Consider the following 21,629-nt stretch of genomic DNA (forward strand, 5'->3'; position numbering starts at 1 on the left):
CAGTCCAAAATAGTAATGACGCACTTCCCTACTGACCTGAGTGCATGTGATATACACAACCTGGCATCTTTAAATTAAATGTATACCAAGTGATCATTTTAAGTAACTTTTAACTGTTTTTAATGGATTTTCCAAAGAGTCCTGGGGAAATGATGAAAAACGCTTATCTGGTCCTGTGTTTCTAAAACCTCATGGCTGATAATTGTCATAGTATTGAAAAAAATTGAAAGTGAAGAAATTACTGTTTTTAATAGGCATATTTTCCTTGAAATACATGACCGTGTAAAGAATATATGCTAAAAATGTTTAAGAGTAAATTTCTTTTCAAATAAATAATTTAATCTGAAACCAAAGGATTTTTATTCTTTGAGTTTACAAATTCACACATTGCAATTTGTTCAATCATCTTGTGCAGTGCAAAATTTATAAAATGACTGAAAAACAAAAAAAATTGGCAGAATTACTGTCTTTGTGATGTAAAATTATGGGTTGACATCACGATAATTGTTAATCTGTTCGAAGTACTACTATACTTTAATTAAAAAAAGAAAAGTTCATGCAGAAACGGTAACATATATTGTCAGCAATGTAGTGTTAATTTTGACTTTACATCAAAATATGCCTTTGCCGGATACCAAATATATAGGGCGAAATATTAAAATCAGCCATGTTCAGCAAAATCCACACAACAGCATTGATCCTTTTCTAATTTGATTTGATTTGCTTATGTTATCCTTGTATGACAATCAGTACAATATGGAACTTGAACACAACACAGTGAATAAGTATGCTGTAAATGAAATGGTGTGGCTGCATCCACATGCAGCAATAGAAGTGCCTTTGTCTCTCACCCCTCATTTCCAACCTGTCCCATCCCTGAAAAAATAGTTTGGTCTTATATTTATAATGTTAATAATTTCTGTATTTGTTAAAATGTGCGCATCTCAAAAACTTTTGATCATTAAAAATTTTCATTGTTTTTTATAGCTGACCAGTCAGTTAACCTGTTTATTTTGAATATTTGCGCATTTTTCCTCAGTATTTGACATTTTCTGAATACCTTCTTATTCAGTTTGTCATTTTCTCTAAGTTTAAATGCTCCATTGTGTGGTCAAGCTTTCCACAACCATCAAATGTGGTACTTCATATAGGAAGGTCTGCCTCTAGAGGGCGGGCATCATGAACAGTGTTTGTTGGTTAATTCTTCCACTTCTGATTGTACTGTAAACATTGAACATGGCCGACGTCCGATTTTCCTGTCTAAAACTTTCACTCATTTTCGTTCATATGACTCTGAAACTCCAGGAAACGATTGGGAAGAAAGGCTATCTTGAAATATTGAGGTACTCGCCGATATTTTGCAAAATAAATGAGAAAAAATGCAAGGAAAATGCCGACAACTTACACAATGACAGTTTTCAGACTCGGAGGCATATCTGCAGATTATGCAACAGGCCCAGATCACGTGAGGCCATGAGGGGATATCCACGCAACTCAGTACCAAACACTAGCGCTCACAGAGTGAGCAAACACAAAGTGAGTACCCCTAACGTCAGCTCAGTAGTCTGTAATAGATTGTAGTCAACTAAGAAACCTTGGAGAAAGGCTTAACACTGTGCCGCTAAGTCCCTTTTGATTTTTGTCATAGCTCAAAATCGTTCTCCCACACCTCAACCTGAGCCATGAACACCCCCACCAGTTTATGATATGACCCATCACAATGGCATGACGTCAACGGATCTTGACAGACGGAAGTCTTGACAGACGGAAGTCTTGACAGCAGCATACTGGTTTTCAACTCTAATACCTTCTCTGTCTATAAATAGACACTAAATAAATTTTTTACTATAACCCAAACGGGCTTCGAACCCCCACACACTTCACGGCAACATCGCCTAGCTGCTAGGCCTCACACAAAACCAGTCGGCCACCGTTTCCAACCCAAAAGAGTTGGTCACGGCAACCGACTTTGATGTTACAATCCTGTGCACGACCGAGCAACACAGTGTGCATGGAGCAGACGACACACAGACACAGTACAAACACACACATATAGTAATCGGAAAAGCACGAAGCTTTTACTGAGCTATCAGACAGACTCGGGGACAAGTAAATATCCACCAGCAGAAACTGTCCACTCAGGTTAAAGAAATAAATTTTTACTATAACCCAAACGGGATTCGAACCCCCACACACTTCACGGCAACATCGCCTAGCTGCTAGGCCTCACACAAAACCAGTCGGCCACCATTTCCAACCCAAAAAGTTGGTCACGGCAACCGACTTAGATGTTACAATCCTGTGCACAAAATTGATTTTATAAAAGTAATAAACACTGAAAAAGTTATGTTGAGCCTAAACTATAACACTTAGGTTGGTGTTTTTTAAGATGCAGTAATTATATTGAATATGTTATTAGAATTCTAATGAAAAGAACAATGAATTCTGTGCTGTATATGCATTTATTATTGTGTATTCCATTTCAATTCATTATGTCACGGATGCTACAATAAAATGCAAACATTGTTTTTCAGATTATAAGCCAATCTAAATGTGAAATAACCTCCACATTTTATTGTTTTGTTATCACATTTTTAATTTTAAAAATCAAGGGGGTAAGAAATGACATTTGTGTTAACTCTGTCTCCACCACTTTCACTTATTTAGAAGGTAGAGAGTACAGATACATTGTGGAACAGGGGTCAAAGATTGGCAGACTACATCTCTGATCTCCAGCCTCACCAAGGTGTGTGTGCGCCCCATCCTGACAGGTGTTAGAACAGCTGCAAGCCATCTCGAAGCAACCAAAATTGAGATAGCGGGAATTCCCTTCAGAACCCATATCAAAATCAACATAACTAGAGCTGAGAAAACTGCTCTTAACAATCTGTCCAAAAACAAACAAATCACAGTAAAGCCCTTTGATAAAGGAAGAGGGATAGCAATTGTGAATATGACAGATTACACTAAAGTAAGTAATAGGCAGTTACAAACACTAACTACTACTGTAAAGCAACACAGGACGAAATAAATCGTACTGTTGAAACGTGTACGACATCATCAAAAACATGTGGGACATGAAATCATTGACGAGGCGACGTTCAGCTTCCTCAACCCAAACTAAACACATTCGCACACCACATTGGTATCTTCTACCGAAAATACACAAACCCCCAATGGAAGGAACCACCTTTGTCGGATGTCCTATAGTGGCTGTTTCGGCCCAAACAAATAATATCTCTGAATATCTAAACTATTTCATCAAACCAATCATCAAAAGACAAACAACATACGTCAAGGACACAAAAGACTTCATTAACAAACTAGAATCAATAAAAATACCGGAAAATTCTATTCTGGTAACATTGGACGTGGTATCTATGTACACAAATAAATATGCCACAAAACAAAGCCATCAATGCAGTGACCGCAGCGCTGGACTCAACAATTGTACCAGCAAACACATACGATATAAAAAACCGCCAACAAGCTACATGCAAACCCTACTGTCGCTTATTCTGGAACATAACATATTTGAATTCAACGGAGAATACTATAAACAAATCCGTGGTTGCAGCATGGGGTCACCTTCGTCTCCTCAGATCGCTGACATCACATTCCATGAAACGGAGAAAACCATTCTAAATCTCCACTCCGATCAAATATTCCTATGGAAACGTTTCAGAGACGACATCTTTATGATTTACACGGGAACAGAAAGTGAACTCCAAACCTTTGTCGGGGAGTGCAACATGCTGCACCCTACGTTCAAATTCACATTTGAATATTCTATCGACAAGTCTCATACCTTGACGTAACGGTCTTTAAAGGTCAGAGATACAATTGCTCGACTTCAAAACCAACACAAAACTGACCGACACGTTCCAATATTCATTGAGAATTCGTGTCACCCGAGCGGCACTTTTAAAGGCTTTATTAAAGGTGAACTTCTCCGATATGCAACAACGACATGGACTTTTTCACTTGCAAACTTCAACAACAAGATTATAGAAAAAAAGATATATCTTGTATAAAGAAAGATGTTAATCTCACCAACCGTCAATGATACCTCACCGATAAAGATGAGGGAATGACATAAGAACAAACTGGTTTACACAATGACCTTCAGTCCATTCATCAAAACCAGTCAAATCAAACAATGTCTAACAAAAATTGGAAAATAATAGAAGCCGATCAAACACTGGCTAAAGTTTTTCCAGAAAAACCTATCATAGCATACAAAAGGAATAAAACATAAAAGACATCCTCGTTCAGGCACAAATCAAGCACGAGGATAAAAATAAATACAACGGTCCGACCAACAACCACTCAAAGTTCAGACCACAACATAACCATACTAGCATCTCTATTTGATGAACAATCGCTACTATCAAATTAACATGTGGGATAACAAAAACAATTCGAGCGACTGATGAAGGAACCACACTCTGATTCCGAAACACAGTTAAGATGAATCACCATCGTATTCTCTTTCCCGGGTCGATAGCTCTGCTGGTGGACAGAATTGTCCCCGAGGCTATTTTCCGCCCGGTGTAAAGCGTTGTATTCATTGCTTCGCTTCGATATAGTTTGTGTGAGATGTATGATAGCGTGTGTGCTAGCGTGAGTGCTTCACGAACTCTACGGCGAGTGGAGAGGGCGCAGTCAAAATTGTAACATCCTTAGCTCGGTTATTGAACCAATCTTTACAGGATTGGGGATTTAGTCGAGCGGTTTATCTGTTGTCCTCTGCGCTAGGTGATTGGGTGCCGTGCGTTGTGGGTTTGAGTCCCGTTGATACCATCGTATTTCCAACACATAATCGGTACTTTCCCGGGGACCCAGATCACATGACCAGGGTCAAAGCACTATCGAATCACCGGTGTCTCACCATGTTTCTCCATATCATTAAACCACATTGATCGATTCAATATACCGCATCACTATCAAAGGTAGAAAAGATGTGTAAAGTTGCTCTCATTTGGTTATATATACAATACTACAATTTCTTGAGAGTGGAAAGGACATGTAGCTGTGTAGCGTCCGTGACAGCTAGCACTCACATAATTGAATACTATGAACACTTCTGTTGAAATTTAAGCCTTGAGTGTCTTGTTTTATCTTGGTTTTACACTTTAAGGCACAAAAGCAATGTTAACTTCTGTGTTTTTTGACGTATTGAAAGTTTATTACTGGTATAGACATTGTTCACATACTCCAACTGATTTTTGCAGTAGTTGCTATAGCTTTCTTGTTCTATTTAAAGAAATTGTCATGTTTTGACACAATTTTCACAATTTAAATGTTTGATAGAGAAAGGTTTTGGAGAAAAGAGAAAGAAAAAACCAGATTGTTAATTGCTTTTTATATTTCAAATTGACCTAACTTTCAAGTTTGATTTTGGTAGCGTCCATGACATACTAAACAGAAAATATTTTAGAAAGAAGTTCATTTTGATTACACTGAATGGTATTAATATTGTTGCTATAGGATGGTTAATTCATGACAATAAAACTTTTAAGTACAGCATACCAGCGGAAGGACATAGAAAAGTTGAAAGTCCTATTAAAAAATATGATCAATATTGTTGTATTTCTCACTAAACTTGAGGTTGTGTTTATTCATGGAAAAATTAAGTAAATCATACCAAGTATATCTTATTTTAATGCCAATATGCATCTTTTATATTGTAATAACATAAGAAAGCATTAACAAATCATTGTTTAAAATTTTATGAAGACATTTGTGTTTCATGTACAACATTTCTATAGCGTCCGTGACACTGCGTCGACCATATAAAACAATGTGCACTGTGGCGATACTAATGACGTTTGCTTCACCAATTTTAGGAAGATATGCCCATACAATAACCTTTCAACATATTATTTAACTGGACAGTTATCATGAACTTGAAATTTTGACCAAAGTGACACACTCTAGCGCACCCTGATTGTGACTGACCCGTGTGTTTGTTGTTAGGTGGCATTATTCATTCACAAATCAGGTGGTTAAATTAATCTATTCTTTTATTTTACAGCAAAGAAAATCAGATGACCAACGTGGAGATCAGCTGTGCATCACTTGCACTCGCAAGCCAAAGGTGACTGGTTGAGTTTACAAATTTTGAATGTAATTTGTCACCGTCTAATTCTGGCTTCTTATAAAATTTAGTGTCAAGCGTTGATTTATTACTTGCATTGTTCTATGCATTTAGTAAGTAGAATATAATTAGTGGTCATTGTCATTAAAAATTTTACCATTATGTTGTTGTCATTAAATCACCGTGTCCAAAGGCTTGATATTACCAGTATAAAGTTTTGGTTATAGACATTATAATTTGGAAATTTCTGATTGATGAGTAAACATTTGTACTTAATTCATTGTACGAAAGTTAAATTCATGGACTTATACAAGTTTGGTCCCAAAGACAAGGCAACACTACTGTTTGTGCCAGAAGCCAGATGATGGCAGGTATGCAGTGGTGTATTGTTTAAAGGGACAAAGTCTGCCATTTTTTTCATGATTTTTGTTTGATGCAAGATAATACGTATATTGTTTGACATGTTGAAAGATACTGAATGAATGGGTGACCATGCATAGACCCCAAAAGTGAGTAATTATTGGTAATTTCTCAAAAACTAAACAGTTTTCACTTCCACATCTCTTTGTGCAGAAACTAAAACTAAATTTATGACATTTAAGACATGGTATTTACCCAAGGGTACTAAATTGTTGACTAATGTAGAACAGTTCAAGCAAATAGTTGGCAAAGTTCCTGCAAAGTTACATGACAAAAAGTGGATTCAAAATCAGTATTCACAAAGGTGTCTTTAAGCCTAGAGGTATCCTAGAGTGTAGGGCCAGCTGTATATGTGTTGCTGCTCAGTTCTGGGGCAATTCATACTTAGTGTAAGGATTTGACTGCACACAGACAATAGAAAATTGACTGTTATGTTAAAAATAAACCTGAATGAGGTAAGTAAAGGAGAATATCTGGGTCTAAAACATCAACACTGTACGAGTTACACATTAAATAAAACATGATTCTAAAAGACCAAGATGTACGTTGTAAAATCAGCCACAAAAAAATAGAAAGAACCAATATTCATTGATCTTTTATTCCAGGAAGTACTGGTTTGCTCAAGTGTTCACACACGTGAGCATATGTCGCAGCGATGTCTGTCTGTCTGTCTGTCTGTCTGTCTGTCTGTGTGTCTGTGTGTCCGTGTGTCTGTCTGTCTGTTGGTCCGATATCTCAAAAACAGCTGATCAGATCAAAATCAAATCTGGTAAATAGATTTAGTTAGCAAATGGCAAGAACTGATTAGTTTTTGGTGGTTGTGGCTTGCATACTTTTTGCTCATTTGCATAATTAATGATTTTAGAAAAAACGGATATACATTAAAAACGACTGCACACAATTTGACGAGATTTGCTACAAATGTTGATCACACCAAAATATATCAGTAGTGGGAACCATTAAGGGGTGACATGAAAGATAGTTGCTAGTTTGCATATTTAATGAACTTTCCTAATTAGGGATATATATCTGATTTGACTTGATCAAAATTGACCAAACTTGGTATGTATATTGAAGATACTATGATTTAACATTCCTGAAAGTCATCAAGCATTTTAACTTCACCCAATTCCTAATTTGCATATTTAATGAACTTTGCTAATAAGGGATATATATTTGAATTGACCTGACTAAAGTTGATGAAATTTGCTACATGTATTGAAGCTACTATGATACAACATTCTTGAAAGTCATTAAGCATTTTTACTGCAGCCAATTCCGAATTTGCATATTTAATGAACTTTCCTTAATAGGGATATATATGTGAATTAACTTGATTGTAGTTGTTGAAACTTGCTATATACATCAAAGATACTTTATATAACCAGTTCGTGTACACTCTAAAATAGGAGACATTTGTTGAAGTCATGACCTTTTGTATTGGCCAATGGCAGAAGGGAATTTCTCATGAATATTTAAATTTGTAAATGCGGAAGTGAACGTACGATTTTGCGGGAACGAACCCATTGACAACTTTCGGCGGCTTTTTTAACCCCAGTTGACAGATATTCGGTGTCTTTCGAATGAAAATATCTCCAAAATGGTCTACACTTACAAATGGCAGCTTTGGAGGGTGGTACGTGCGAGGTTTTTTCTCGTTACGTTATTTTGAAGTTAGTCATTGAAATACGCAAATCGCCATCACACTTTCCCGCGATTTTAACGTTGACAGTCGACTCATTTTTGCGGGCGTTTTACTATCGTAGTTCTAGCTTACTTAGTTATTTCTTATATCATTCAAAGGGGCAGAAAACCAGCTTTCTAATGATGCCTGACACGTGGGTCCCACGGATAGGTGCGCAACGGTGCGCGGTTTTGAAAACGGGAAGCATTGTTGATCGCAGGTCGTGACTAGTATTGCAGCCGTATAGCCATGCGTACAGGTCTGTTTTCCCGGCGTTATATCGAACGTGGACGAAGACATGAAATGACTGGCCATCCGATGGTTACATCAATTGTCAGTCTCAGCTGAAATCGTCTAGAAGACCATGTGAAAGTGTCTTCCGTCCATGGCATGAACTTTACGATGTTTAAGTTCCATGATTCTGTTGCTGCAACTCTGTTGTGTTCCTCGATAGGCGGAGTCGAGCAGTCGTGATATGCGCATGTGTCAGACCACAGACGTACGTCTCAACATTGGCGGCGGTGTTCCACATGACGTTATCGACACGGTGATTGGTTTATTTTAGTCACATGGGCGTTATGGGATATATTTTGAACGTCTCCTATTTTAGAGTGTACACGAACTGATAACATTATTGAAAGTCAAAAGACATTTTTACTTCAGCCAATTCCTAATTTGCATATTAAATGAATTTTCATAATTAGGGATATTTATCTGAATTGACTTGATCAAAATTGATGAAACTTGCTATGTACATTAATGACACTATAATACAATATTATTGAACGTCATTAAGCATTTTTCTTTCAGCCAATTCCTAATTTACATATTTAATGAACTTTACTAATTAGGGATATATATCTGAATTGACTTGACCAAAGTTGACAAAACTTGCTACATATATTGAAGATACTATGATACAACATTATTGAAAGTCATCAAGCATTTTTAATTTCACCAAATTCCTAATTTGCATAATTAATGATTTTTTCTAATTACGGATATACGTATACTGGGATTTACTTGATCAAAGTTGGCAAAACATGCTATGTACAATTATACCAGGTTAAAACAATATCGAAAGTCATTTCACATTTTCATGTCAGCTAATTTATAATTTGCATATCTAATGAGCTTTCACAGTTCGGCATATATGGCTTGAAGGACTTGGCCAAAGGTAATTACGCTTGCTATATAAAGTGGTGATACAATGATATTTTTATTTCAGCTAATTACATATTTCTATACTTCATGAACTTTTAGAATTAATCGGCGGTGAATATTGTTCATTATACTGATCATATTACTTTCAATGAAGTTGAAAACATGTGGCAAAGGTTCAAATTTACATATAATGCAATATATAGTGAAACGTGAGCATTTTCAGTTCATATCTGGTTTTGTGAAGAGTGCTCAGGCTGGTTTCACCCTGAATGTATTGGTCTCCAGAAGGAGGATGAACCCTAGTCATTCACTTGTACAAATTGCAAGGTAAAGGAACACGTCTCACTATTTACCCCATATCTCAGGGGGTTTGAAGGGTCTGTTAGTATCAGTGTGTGTGTGTGTGTGTGTGCACATGTGCCAAGCCATGTGTACGTGTCTGTCTGTCTGTCTGGCTTTTGTCTGTCCATCCATCACACAAACTCACTGCATCAAAACGCAATAATACAGATAAATTCACACTAATGAGTTGCCTGTATTATAGAATAATACACGTGAATTCACATGAGTCCACATGAATACAGGCTTGCTGAATACAAGCAATGGATTCTTGACTGTATTCATCTGTATATGCACTCTTCAGCTAAAATACAGGCAATAATCCATGCTAATTCAGTAAGTATTATTGGGTTTTCATGCAGTGACTTGGGTTATCAATTTTATTAGTTATCAACTTAATGATATTTTAGAATTTTAATTGACATGACATTCCAGGGTTCGCGGTAGAGGTCGCCACAGTCGCAAAATGCGACTAAAACTTGTTTGTGGCGAACAAAAACCCATCGGCAATCGCCACGATCTCAAAAGCGTGGCGACAGCTGATTTCTGTAGTCGAAATTGATAAAACTAAACAGTCCAAATCTTAATGCTTTTCCACTGATATGCTAAAGACAACATAAAAAACTCTTTATTTAAAGCACTTACTTGAAATTGTAAAGGAAGACAAAATACAGAAAACAGTTAAGGGTTACAATTACATTCTCGCGATCTCGATCTCCATGAACTGGCATTCCGATCACGTTGATACTAAGATAGACAACCATAGCTAAAAGCAGCAAAACTCAGCGACGATTCCGAGCTTTATTGACACAGTATTTCATATCGGAGTATCAAATCAAACTGATTACAAAATCCCTGGATCAGCGACATTTTAGTGAAATTTCCACATTAATCATAACTTGAAAAAAGTAAACGTGAATCAAAGACGTCGTGTATGCTGTCCATCAACAGCATAGTGTGAACCGTAAACTAACTGGCAATGGCATGGCATGTGCATTGACTGCACATAAAAGCAAGTCGACATTGCAATATCAAACGGTCTACATCTTGTGAAAACAACGACATAGCATTGAAAGTTGTAATAGTCACCGGTAAAAACTCTTCACTGAAAGGATAATAGCTTCAAACAAATGACATTGCATATTTAGAGAAGGAAAACCAACGTCGCATCGTGGCCTTGAGTGAGAATAACAATGGCGGCGGTGCGGAGTGGGACAATTCTATTTAGGTAACGGGGGTACGGAGGGACACAGATTCATGAAGGTACTGGCAAAACGTGCCATTTTCCTAACGATGCTGTCGCGGGAACTTCAATGTCTCATTGTTGTAACACCTTTTTAATAGTTTTTTTCTGATCGGAAAAGTAATTTTACAACTGTAATGATCTATTATACGCTCATCACCTTTCTGTATCTGGTTTAACTAGAGTAGGCATGTAAAGTAAAGTGAAGTAAGCCTTTATTGAAATCCTATCCCAATTGGGGATCTTGATCATAAAGTGCAATACAGGTTTTGCAAAATCAACAACAAAGAGTATATATAGATGAGGATGTAACATGTTCATCAATATTTTACTCTTTTTCATTTTTATTTGGTCTGAGTTCAAACAATTTTCCCAAATCACATAATGATGATTTGTCTGTTCTTGAAAAATGTTTATAAGGTCTTGTGTGTCTCTGAATGTGTTTTTACAAATGTTTAGTTTACTTAAAGATCATGTCTACTGTCTGTGTAGCCTTTGCAGTGAAATACATATATGTGTATGTATATATGAATGTATCACATCAAAAACTTGAAGACTGAAGCATGTTTCTACCAGCATTTAGTATGTGTGGCTAATGAAAGTTGCGTGTGGCTAATAAATTAGGACCAAATTAGCCACACTGAGTAATGTGGCTACTAACTTGAAAATCCTACCGCTAACCCTGCATGCTATGGTTGAATATGCTATTTTTCCTATCTATAGAATAACAAGGTACATAAATATGGGTGTATAAAACATATATAATGTTGCATAATAAGTGTGAACACACATTGTCTTTTTTTCAGACATCGGACCAGAAACAAATTATATTGTTACTGTGCAACATTGAATGTGAGGAAGAAGGAAATTCGTTACAGTTTGGAACACTGAGTATACAGAATACCATACTGAGCAACTTGGTAAGTTTATCAGTGTTAGTCTTTCATTAAACCTACTGTAAGGTTTGTAGCATGTGATTGTCGTAGATTACAATAGAAGCTGTTTGTAAAGGCTGGAAAACTCAAACCTTTTTTCAAACATATCTGCCTGTGTGTGTTGTTCATCTTTCCTAGGTTCAATTTCTATGCAAATCACATGACACTGCATGTCACTAGAATTATAACAGTAACAAAAATTTTTCTATTATAGTTTTATGGAGTCATCCACCCCAACTTCCTGACAGTATTTAAAGAAACAACATCAGCTGAAGTAACATAAGAAGTGTTTTAAGGTTATTATGGTGTTATGGCTGGTTGTCACCTATTTTGTGATAATCACATAGGGGAAATCATAGAAATTAAGGAAAGAAGTGAGAAAAACAAAGATGAGAATGGACCATATGGACATGTCATTTTATAAAGTTCATCATCCATTGCAATTTAAAGTTTGAAATTGTGGCAACGTAGATAAGCACACATTCTGAGACCTTTATTTTATGGTAAACTGTGGCTGTGTGAATACGCAGCAGTGTTCTGGCGTATCGATCATGCTCCGGTCAAGGGTCATCGCCACCAAACCACTGAGAACCAACCCATAGACTATTTGGTATTTACTACAACACCGATGGTGTCGCTAATTTAGCTTGCAAAACATTGAAATAGGTTAATCTTTGAATAAATCAACCTGTTCCTATTGTATCACTGACTGCGACTCATCTCCTAGTCATGCTACCTAACTATCTTGACTGTAACATGATTTTGCAACAGATTTTCCATGAGCTGTCGACGGTTTCTGTGACATTTGTCCTCTCACGTAAAACGCATCGAATTTGTTTGAGGCTTGAATTTAAACTTTGAGCAGAACCTTTGACAGCTTATGGAAAAACAGTTGAAAATGCATGTTACAGTAAAGTTAGCAGGAGTATAGAGATGAATGAGTTGTAGATAGTCAGTGATAAAGTAGGTACAGATTGATTTTGAAAGAGTAACCTACTGTATTTCATTATTTTGTGAGCTAACTCATTGACACTAATCAGTGTCATAAAAAACTACCCAAAAAGCCTATGGGTTGCTTGTGCTCAGTTCTATTGCAATGACCCTTGACCTGAGCGTGGTCGATACACCACAGCACAGCTGCGTATTCACAGCTAGGTAGACTGATCCTCAAAAAGTGTAGGTGTGCAACTAATATTTGACACATAAGTAATAATTTTACCCTATGTCATTGATCATTTTTACGTATACCCTCTTGGAATTATTTTTTTATAAAGGTCATGTATAATCATGATAAAACTTTGTGACTTATTGAGTACTTCTTAGAGATTATTACCCAATATCGCCTGTTCCTGTGTCATATCAGCATGGTTGTCATTTGTGCTGCGTCAGACACGAGACAAATTGGAGTGTTTGACACAGCACAAATGACACGAATGCTGATACGACACAGGAACAGTCGATATTAGGTAATGACTGATTTACCATATACCCATGCCCATAATTTTACTAATAGTACGAAAAACTTTAAAATGTTAGGCTTTACTTTATTACGCCTTGCATATAAATATCAGAATATTTATGTGAACAGGCTTCATTCATAAAGTAAACTACAAAGTCATACAGGAGGAACCTTTTAAGGTGCAATATACTATACAATTGTAACCAATCAAAAACTGTCCTCAACTTTAAAGCTATCCTTATTTCGATGGCGCTCGATCATCGTACGGCACGGAGCTCGCCATTTTGTTTGTTTACCCTGAGTTGCCATGTCAAAAGTCGTGGCGCGTGCGACATCGCTGTCATGGCATGCGCTACCTGGGTAGACCGTGCACAATGTCGGCGCCATGCGAACGGCAGAATGTTTATCAGAACTTGGCCAAAAAAATAAGAGAACTTGAACAGGAAAACGATGGGAAAGCATTACAAGACTCAACATGTTATTTCCATACTTGGCAACCAGAAATACCTGTGTTCCTCGAAGCCCTTCAATTTTTTTATGGCAGCGACATCGCTTCACAGGCAGAGAGTGGCAGCCATTTTGTTTGTTTATGTTGTTTACCAACAAACTGCTAATGTAGTTCGGGAAAACTCCAAAACGATGACGTTTATCGTGCATATCTCGACATTTACCATGAAATATCACGGCTGATATTTTACAGTGAATGTCACTTCACTAAAAAACTTCACAACTCCATTTGATATTGGACCGACACTGCATGTGCATGGTTTCATGTCCTCACTCTCTGATACTTTGTGATAAGTTATTGTGAATGTGACTATTGTTATTTTCTATTACTAGTACAAATTGCAGGATACAACTGAACAGAAGACAGCCTGGTATTCAATAATCTATGAACAACATGAATAATACAGTCTAGTAATTTGAATACCGGTTTGGGTCCAGATCGGATCGACAAAACTATTCCTGATGGGCTATTGAGAGTGAATGGTTCGTCAGTCAGACTGTGCCCACAGATTATATTAAAAGATGTCCTTAAAGGGAATTTGAATGTGACTGCTCTGTGTCGCCATGTCACACAAGGAATTGTAAAACATGTGCAATTTTAATAACTGACACTACCGGTATAATACAGAGCAACTTATCCAAAAAGACATACCACACTATTAGGCTTTGAAGACCTTTCTTGCCAAACCAAAAATGTCATTTATGCCATTGATTGTACTTTGTGTGGGTTGATATATGTCGGAGAGATTGGAGAAAAACTATCTAAGAGAATGTGTGGCCATAGGTCAGGTATAAATAACAACTTGCCGACATGCCTATACACTCATTTTAACGGCCCTCGACATTCCATACTAAACATGAAAGTCCGAATATTGGAAAAAATCTATCATCCTTCCAATAGTTCTAAACTGAGCAGGAGCTACCGCAAGCAACGTGAACACTATTGGATCACTGAACTTGGTAAAGCTATGCCCTATGGATGTAACGATAACATTCTAGGGGTGGGTATTTATCCAGCCCTAGGGGGAGTCGTGTAAATGTGATGTGCACATTTTTGACACTGACGTATTCATTTGAACAACGAAACATCTCAACCCCTGCATCTACCTGTACACCAAATACTGAGATGGTAGCTTTGGTGGTATGGGAGCCTTTTTGTGTGACGGACATACATCCGCACATACATACCCACATACATACATACAGACACACAGACGTCACCGACTCATCATATGAGCTCCTTTTGGTATTTTAATATTTATATACAAAACCAAATATGAGCTAAAAAACTGATCAATGACTTGCAAAGTATGCAACATGAATTTCCGAACGAGTACACTTATTGTATTAAGTTAACTCGCCATGCAGACTTTAGGACCATAAAACTGCAGCACTCATGGAATCTGTTCGTTCGAACTTCGAAACAATTAACAACACGGATATAGCACGTAATAAATGTATAATTGTCTTGAGAAGGACCCCTCTTTTCAACCGTGACTCACTTTTTGAGCTTCCATGGGCCCTCAGATCCCCCTGGTGCAAAAGCTTTTGTGTACTGGTGTATTTTTGCAGCTATTTATGCCACTTTTTCTTTCCACTGAAATGAGAAATCAAAGATTTCCACCTTCTTCATCAACACATGTGCTAAAAATAGTTATTTTCTACATAACACAGCAGAGCTATATTGGCCGCCAGGTCGCTTGGGTAATAGTTCTGTAATCACAGAATGCTTATTCAGTAAATCAACTGAGTACAGTCATTTACTTTGCCTTTCAAAAATGAGAAAAGGTTTTGCAAGCTCGGAATATGTATTTAAATCAAGATGGAAATTCTTATGTAAACTTTTGTACTTAGGGCCGAAGGCCTTGCATACTGAAGGTATAAATCAAATCAAATCAAAAACTCGCTTTTCTTTGTATCTCAGATGCTGTATGAATTTCAACTCATGGTTGGCTCTGAAGTATACGAAGATATATTGCTTCGATGGAAGCAGCTGTGTTTTGTAATTTGCAACAATACGAGTGGTTCGTCAGAATTGGCAGATGATGGAGAAGACCGTGATGAGCAAGAATATGGTATTGCCCAAAAGTTGGACATTATAGCTGTTATGGAATCAGAAGTTGCTACTAAAAAGGTCTATAAACTTGTTAAAGAAGTCACTGTAAGTTATTTATCGTTAACATTAATTAGCAAGTTCTTTTAGTGCCAAGACATGTTCTTGCTTTCAGGGTCAGTAATGCTTCCTTTTGAGGACTTTTTCACTATTTTTGTTTTTAATGTCCACCATAATTTCTTGTTCTACTCTCCAAAGCATGAAGATATACAAAGTTTTCAGCTTGTCAGTTAGGCCTATACATGTGTAAACTGCATTTTTACTGTTGACAAGTGAATTCTTGTGCGGACTAGAATTCAAATGTAAACAATAACAGTGCATTTTACACATGTGGACGCCATGTTGACAAACTAAAGTGTTTGTGTTTCAGCATTCTTTTGGGAAAAGAATAACATATTAAAACTGACATACAAAAAATATAATGAAAAATATCATCCAAAGTTAACATTACTGGCCTTTGAATGAGTTGTATTACAGCCCTTGTCTTATGAGTTTTTTGGAGTTTCAGTGTTCAGCACACACACATTCCTTGCCAGTGAATTACAAGTTTTACTGTAACACACAACATCAAACGATGTGTTGATTGTCTCAAGTTCTCTTTTCATACAAAATAAATACACTGTAGCAGGATTTTTACCTCTGGAAAGAGTGAGTTTTTCCTGATTCAGGCTTATGACAGGTTCAAAACTTTGCATGTCTCTGAGCAAGTCTTTGACAAAATAAAAACATGCTGTGTCATTTTTGACCAACGGTTATCTTTATACAAATGTACCTTCATAGTTCTGTGTGGTAGGGCTGTGTGTACCAGGCTTAGGCTATAGCTGGTAACACGGACCTTAATTTCTTAATGTTTATCGCCTGATCCATCGAAATAATGCACAATACAAAAGGAAGAATGTAGTCCGTGGAAAGGTAACCAGTAGTGATCTCCAGCAGTTGATAGTTCATGAAATATAAAGACATTGGATATGACAAAGTGATTGGTTTTGTAGATCATACATACAAACGACTAAGAGATTAGCTCTGCTGTATAAGCGATGCAGAGCTTATCAATAGGCTGGTTGTCTGTCTGTCCATCGTCCTTCATCTGTCAACAACTGCCTTCTTCTCTGAAACCGCAAGTCCAATTGCTTTGAAATTTGATAAGCAGTTCACTTGGGATGACCTCGCTTAAGTATGTTCAAATGATAGGTGAAATTTGCATATTTGTATTTTTGAGGAAAATTTTTACTGTTTTCGGTAAAAAAGATATTCTCTGAAACTGCACGTCCCATTGCTTTGAAATTTGACGTGCAGTGTGACTTCAGTCATACTTGCTCAAATCGTGGTGAAATTTGCATATTTGTATTTTTAAGGCACTTTTTGTCATTTTTTGTCAAAAAATTTGTGTCATCAAAACCCCTTGTCTGCTCGAGGAAAGCCAAATTAACGGGCTCGGCACGCCTCGCCCGTTAATTTTTGACTTTCCTCTCGCCCTTGCCCACAAATAAATGTTAATGGTCAGCGCGTCGCCCGATATTTCTATAGTGTCTTGTTATATGAGCGTAGTAAAATCAGTCGCACAGATCGCCATATATGGAAGGCGGTAGTAAAATACGCCCTCGGTCGGCAAGTAGGTGCCAGTAAAAACTACTAACCAATCACATCACTGCTTTTTGACCAGCAGATATTAGTCCTATCGAAAATACACATACCCCAGACTTAAGTTCTGTTAAACAACCCACTCCATTCACAGTGGTCCGGGACGGACGCTGCTCAGGAAACCACGACGTTTGCACGCTATGTGCCAAAGTCAATTATGGACGGTTTTAAGGGGCTGGGTGTCCATGGCACCAACATTTGCCGTATTGTGTAAATAAAGCTCCTCGTAAACGGGAGTTCACGCAACACACTGTGACTTGTATCGTCCTTGACCCCGATACACAATGGAAGGTAAGCCTCAAATGTGGAAGTAAACGTGAACGTGGCTAAGTAAACCGAATATTATTCCTACGGATTGTGTTTGCAGTATACCTATAAAAGCTGTACCGTTTTAAACATGAAAGTATATGACCATGATCATAATTTAGTGATTATTATATTGTGTTTTCTCTTCGTTTGGAAACATGAACTCTCATACAGATATTGGTTTTCTACATCAAACATGATCATTAACGTTTACCATAACAGAGAGCGACAGAGCATCCATGGTTTGTTATTGGACATGGGTTTTTTCTGCAGTTTCTACATTAATTGACGAATTGATTTCTGTAAATATGCTTAATATCACCACAGCATATGTAAGTAGACTGCTTTACCCAGTTACAAATTTAATTTTATGGAATAAATTTTCCTTTTTCTTGCATGCCACCGATGCAGAGGGGACAAACAACAGCCACTAAGAGGAAAGGGGTAAGCCAAAATAAAACTTGCAACAGTCCAACTACCAGTCCACCCCCTCCAAAAGTCCACACAGGTGCATCTTGAAAACAGCTCAATTTTGATGACGTTTCCCAAAACCATTATTCAGGTGATGTTTTTTAAGCAAAACATTGCCAGGAGTGTTTTGAGACTGAACACCAACTAAGAGACCTCAAGGACCAACTTCAATACCTGCTGAAAGACATTGATGACCTCCATGAAGAGAATGATGAGCTCAGGGATGAAGTAGCTAACTTACGCTCTGAAAATACAAAGTTCCATCTTGAAAAACAAACACTTTATAGTACTCAGGAACAACGCATTGCTGCAGTTAAAACAATTGCTGACATAGAAAATGGGAACATATTAGAGGAAACTGTAAAGTATGTTAATAGCAAAGACAAGGCGAAATGTTGACAACTTATGTGCTTTAATTGTTAGTGATGAAATGCAAAAAGAAACAAGTTGCTAAGAGCATTTGTTGAGTCATTGACAGCCAAAGCAACAGAAAGAGGTTTAGGAATGAGCTCATCTACTGACAGACTTAACGAAAAACTGAAGTTCTCCATCTCCAGGCTATAGACAATTTGTATGCTGCTCGAAACTTGAACTATGTATCTAATTTTACCTTTGCTGTGCAAGCTGTCAATCACTCAATAGCAAAAAGTGACTTGTCAACAAATATTATTGGGCACTGCTCAGCAGAGGCAGGCTGTGATACTTTAGGAAATTGGTTGAAAACAATGAAAAGTTCTTGTCCACCTGCACCTGATGGATTAATTGAGTACGCATTTGACAATGAACAAAGACTAAAATATAGCTGCAAAGCAGCAACCACCGGGTTTCGAGACATCTCGGTCAACAGGGGCAATAGAGAATACATATGCAAAAGATGGGAGGCTATGATAGTATTTGTGAAATCGAGGTCAAAAGTAGTCGAGGTGATGTGACATTTTGTTAAAAGAATTCAATATCATAGTTATCCCTTTATACCAAAAATCAGACCTCTAGCTCTATCACCTTAGCCTAGAATTAGATATGTGCATAATTAATGAGGTCTTGTCATGTGACATATTGACAATTGATTTCTATCCCATAGTACTCCCTGTGTACCAAAATTCGGATCTCTAGCCCTATTGGTTAGCCTAGAATTAGATATGTGCATAATTAATGAGATATGGTCACTTGCATATTTGCAATAGATTTCTATCCAATAGATTTCTGTCCCTGTGTACCAAAATTCGGATCTCTAGCCCTATTGGTTAGCCTAGAATTAGATATGTGCATAATTAATGAGGTCTGGTCACGTGACATATTTACAATAGATTTCTATCCCATAGTAGTCCCTGTGTACCAAAATTCGGATCTCTAGCCCTATTGGTTAGCCTAGAATTAGATATGTGCATAATTAATGAGGTCTGGTCACGTGACATATTGACAATAGATTTCTATCCCATAGTAGTCCCTGTGTACCAAAATTCGGTTTTCTAGCCCTATTGGTTAGCTCAGAATTAGATATGCACATAATTAATGAGTCTGGTCATGTGACATATTGACAATTGATTTCTATCCCAAACTACTATCTGTGTACCAAAATTCGGATCTCTAGTCGTATTGGTGAGCCTAGAATTAATATGTGCATACTTAATGAGGTCTGGTCACGTGACATATTGACAATAGATTTCTATCCCACAGTAGTCCCTGTGTACCAAAATTCGGATCTCTAGCCCTATTGGTTAGCCTAGAATTAGATATGCACATAATTAATGAGGTTTGGTCACGTTGCATATTTGCAATAGATTTCTATCCCATAGTAGTCCCTGTGTACCAAAATTCGGATCTCTAGCCTATTGGTTAGCCTAGAATTAGATATGTGCATAATTAATAAGGTCTGGTCACGTGACATATTTGCAATAGATTTCTATCCCATAGTAGTCCCTCTGTACCAAAATTCGGATCTCTAGTCCTATTGGTTAGCCTAGAATTAGATATGCGCATAATTAATGAGGTCTGGTCACGTGACATATTTGCAATAGATTTCTATCCCATAGTAGTCCCTGTGTACCAAAATTCGGATCTCTAGCCCTATTGGTTAGCCTAGAATTAGATATGAGCATAATTAATGAGGTCTGGTCACGTGACATATTTGCAATAGATTTCTATCCCATAGTAGTCCCTGTGTACCAAAATTCGGATCTCTAGCCCTATTGGTTAGCCTAGAATTAGATATGCGCATAATTAATGAGGTCTGGTCACGTGACATATTTGCAATAGATTTCTATCCCATAGTAGTCCATGTGTACCAAAATTCGGATCTCTAGCCCTATTGGTTAGCCTAGAATTAGATATGCACATAATTAATGAGGTCAAGGTCACGTGACCTGACCCAAAATATTTCGGTGAACATTAACAGCCAATGATCGTCTATGTCGAAAAAGAACCAGACTCCTAGCTCTATTGGCTAGCCTGTAATGGGCATTTGTAAATCTATAGGGGAGGTCAAAGGTCACTGAAAAATGTGAAAAATAATACTTTAAAAATCTTCTTCTCAAAATCGGCAGGGCCTATGACCTTGAAATTTGGCATGAAGGAGCCTAGCCCTATGGTCTACAAAAATATCTGACAGAATTTTGATTGGTTTATTTTTATGCAAATTAAGCCAAGTTGAAAGTTTAATTTCAATATGGCTGCCAGGTCACGTGACCCATTGTTATGGTCATGTGATCAAAAAATTACTTGTGAGGAGTTTTACCTATGTGCCAAATTTGAAGTCTCTAGGTGCAACAGTGTTCGCGTGGCAGTTGCATTTAGAGGACGGAAGAAGAAGAAGAAAAAGAATAATAATAATAATAAATATAGCTGCAAGCAGCGATGACCGGGTTTCGACACAAGTGGCAGCATTAGAGCAAAAGAAAAATTAGATTGTGCACATAATTAATGAAGTACAGGATACAGTGTCATAAGGTCTCCCATCATACCACATATGAAGTCTGTAGCACTTGTGGTTATCAAGTTGTGGACATATAGGTATATTTAAGGTCAAAGGTCATCGAGGTCACATGACATTTTGTCAAAAAAATTTTACTGCCAAGCTATCCTATATACCAAAAATCGGACATCTAGCTCTATTGGCTGGCTCAGAATTAGATATGCGCATAATTAATGAGGTACATGATGTGGTGTCATAAGGTCTCCCATCATACCACATATGAAAGGTGTAGCACTGGGGGTTACATAGTTATGCCCATATACGTATATATGAGGT

This window comes from Ptychodera flava, chromosome 12 (genome assembly GCF_041260155.1).
Source record: "Ptychodera flava strain L36383 chromosome 12, AS_Pfla_20210202, whole genome shotgun sequence".
In the NCBI taxonomy this organism is placed as follows: Eukaryota; Metazoa; Hemichordata; class Enteropneusta; family Ptychoderidae; genus Ptychodera; species Ptychodera flava.